The following is a 3807-nucleotide window of genomic DNA, read 5'->3' as shown; positions in this document are numbered from 1 at the left end:
TTTATTCACCTTGTTGTTTATCACTGTTTATAAATACTATTTTAGCATATATTTAGGTTTTAGGTTTGGCTAATTATTACAATGTATGCTTGTCTTACTGCATTACATCATGGTCACAAGCCTCTTTAACCACATAGAAGCCTATTGATTTGATATATTAACAAGCAATCGGTTTTCTATGTTGAGGCAACCAAATTTTGGAATGATTTACCTGTTAGCCTAAAATTAAAAGGTAATCTAAAAGTTTTAAGTAGTGTACTTAAAAAGTGGTTAAAAACCAAACAGCAGTGTTTGCACAAATAGTCTATTAGATTGTTTGATACTGCCGCCTTTGCTATTGCCTTACAATTTAATGTAAAGAATTATAATGTTGTGTATATTTATCTATTTTATTTTTATTTTATGTCAAGCCTCCTGTGAATAGGTGTTGAGAATTAGCAAGTCTACTAAAACACTTAAATAAATGCGTTGCTGTCCAGTGTAATTGTGTCAAATGAATCAAAAAATTGAACACTTTGGGCTGTTGTAGCATTATGCATTACACAATTTTCGATGTCAACAATGATGTCATCACTCACAGGAATTAATTCTTAAATATATTTTTAAGTCAGTACAAAAAAAAAAAAAAAAAAAAAACATAATCCTTATTTCCTTTCGCTTTTTCTTGTTCACTCAAGTTTCAAAAACATCTGCTGCACTGACCTAAATTATTTGTACGCAATACAAAAAACATTTAGTTAGGTTAACAGATGATTATTAGTTTTCTCAAGTGGTGAACTACTCTAACAAAACTTTTTAAGTTTTGCCAACTGAAAGGTTTTCTCTGCAAAACTTGAATGCCTCAGGTTGAGTGAAAAAACAAAACATAATACTTATCCCTTTTGTATTTTCATGTGTACTCAACATTTTTAGCCTATTGGTAAAGTGTGCTGACCTATAACACTGAGTTGCTCGAGTGGCATTAGTTCAATTCCCACCTCAAGTTCCCTTGCTGATCCTTCCTCTCTCTAAGCTCCCTATTCCTCTCCTATCTCTACTGTCTTATATAATAAAGGTGAAATAACCCTGCAAATATTTATTAAAAAACTCGATTGTATGTTTATGATGGTCCAGGATCAGCATTAGTGAATTTACACTGTATTAAAATGATGATGATGCTCCAGGATAAACACTAGTGAGCTCAAACTGCAAAAAAAAAAAAAAATTAATCATTGCCAGCTGCCTAGTGGTAGAGTGCGTTGTCATATAACACTGAGTTGCTTAGAGTGACCTAAGTTTGATTCCCACCTCAAAGTCCCTTGCTGATCCTTCCCCTCTTTCTGCTCCCCTGTCCCATCTTGTCCTTATAATACAGGTGAAAAACCTAAAAGATATTAAAAGAAAATGTATGATGATGGTCCAAGATTAACACTAGTGAACTCAAACTGTAATAAAATGTCATTGCCGATAACCATGTGGTAAAGTGTGCTGATTTATAACACTGAGTTGCTCGGGGTGACCCCAGTTTTATCCCACCTCAAGATCCTTGACAATTATTCCTCTTTCTCTGCTCTTCGTATATTCCTGTCCAATCTCTTCTGTCCTCCATAATGAAGGTGAAAAAAAAATGTTTATGATGATCCAGGATCAACATTAGCGAATTTACATGTATTAAAATGTTTATGATGGTCCAGGATAAACAATATAGTGAATTTACAATTTTTTTGCCACAACTTTCAGAACTCAGGTGTCAGTTTTCAAAACTCTAGACACAAAATTCACAACTGTTGCTAAAATTTTACATTTTTGCAAAACTCTTAACTCTTTTTTTCAAATGCTTGGATACAACACACACATGTCAAAGCTACTTTGTTCATTAAGATCACATTTTTAATAGAATACCATTAAACATCAAATTGATCCATTTTCAAAATGCAACTCAAACATTACATTTGAAATAAATGCATATTTATTTACTTTACATGATGTTATTATCAACTGATACAAGCACTGAAAATGAGAAATAACTGTTGCATTACTCTTGATGCGTGGAAACTGATGTACAATATTACATGTTTAGATGATGAAAGTTTCAGGATAGATCAAATGACATCAGTTACCACAGAAGAAGACCCAACTGGACTACATTATCTATAGATTTCATCTTTATTCATCCTTATTCCATATTTATGGTTTCTTTGTTCCATGTACCACTTTTACAGACAATGTTTTCATATTTTACATTACTGTACTGTTTGAAAGAAAGCCCAAACACAGCAAAACATTGTCAGGCCTGGATACACATTGACTGAAGGTTCTTTCCAAGATTTTTGAGTAATGAAAACACCACTGTGATGTAGAGGAGAACCTGTGACCAAATCCACAAGACCAGACTGATGAAAACACAGATCCCTAAATAGATATCTGATATATATTAATATATGCAAATTACATGCAACATAATAGTTCATATTAATTTACATATATAAAATGTGTTATACATGTCAAAATATTGTCATTTTTTTCAACTTTTAGAATTACAAATATGTACATGCATGTTACGTAAATATAAGATATTATGTTATATATTTTACCCCTGCAATATATAATACCTATAATTTGTATATGTGTCCATATGGCTGTATATGAACATTGATTTTGACAAAATATTGACTATTATGACAATTCATATACAGTATGTGGAATTGTTGTACAGTTGTAATTTGCATATGTTGCCATATATCAGCTTTCTATTTGGGGATGTGCAATGAAAAACAAAAATACAGTAAACATACATTATGATGGAATGAGTAGAACTAGTTCAGTGTATCCACTGTCTGTACTGTTCCCTCTACACTTATGTATAAACCATAATGAAACCTGTATCATATATTTTAAACAACAATATTTAATGATTATTAAAGATTGTTTATTGAAACGATGTGCTTCTTGAGTGCTGTTGACTGAAAGTTGTGTTCCTGTAGAATTTGTATGATAAAAAGATTATGTGAATCAATAATCCTGCAAATGCAAGACCTCTTTAATGAAATGAACGCAGCATGCAGAGTTTTGAGCACTGGACAGTCTGTGTTAGAAGTAGTGACTGTTTAGTTTTGTGTCTAGAGTTTTGAAAATTGATATTAGGAATCTGAAATTTGTGGCAAAACAATAAAAAAAACTGTAAAATGTTTATGATGGTCCAGGATCAACAATAGTGAATTTACACTATATCAAAATGTTTATGATACTCCTGGATAAACACTAGGGAACTCAAACTGTGAACAAACATCATTGCCTATAGCCTAGTGGTAAAGTGCACTGGATTATACACTGAGTTGATTAAGGTGACCTGAGTTTGAATCCCACCTCGTGGGCCTTGCCGATCCTTCTACTCACAGCTTCTTAATGTTCCTGTCTGGTCTCTACTGTCCTATGTAATACAAGTGAGGAAATTCTAAATATATTTAGAAAAATAAACTGTTTTAAAATGATTATGATGGTCCAGGATCAACAATATTGAATTTACACTGTATTTAAATCAGTACTGTTTATCGATTAAACAAATTAACTAATTAATCACACTTTTTTGCTATTAATCGCGATTAATCACATTTAAAAGACTGAAACTTGTCATTTTGGCTATTCAAATGTAACATTAATGTAAACGCAAGACAAAAAAACAATTTAAACTCAAAATATATTTGTTTATTACAATTTTTGTTTAACTTGTAACACAGATTTCCTCATGTAAACAACATACCCACAATAAACCAGCAAGATCTCGGCTTGACAGCCATATTTATTACAGAAATAAAAACACATGCATGT

General features: G+C 31.8%; 1 protein-coding gene across 1 annotated transcript in view; it reads left to right on the top strand.

Moving 5' to 3' along the window:
- dennd4a (DENN/MADD domain containing 4A) overlaps positions 1-3807 on the top strand; it is a 343904-nt gene that overhangs the window by 322916 nt on the left and 17181 nt on the right. The window lies entirely within an intron of this gene.

Source organism: Danio rerio, chromosome 18 (genome assembly GCF_052040795.2).
Source record: "Danio rerio strain M-AB ecotype USA chromosome 18, GRCz13ab, whole genome shotgun sequence".
Taxonomy (NCBI): Eukaryota; Metazoa; Chordata; class Actinopteri; order Cypriniformes; family Danionidae; genus Danio; species Danio rerio.
Note: the sequence above shows the minus strand (reverse complement) of the source record. Positions and strands in the feature narration are given on the sequence as shown.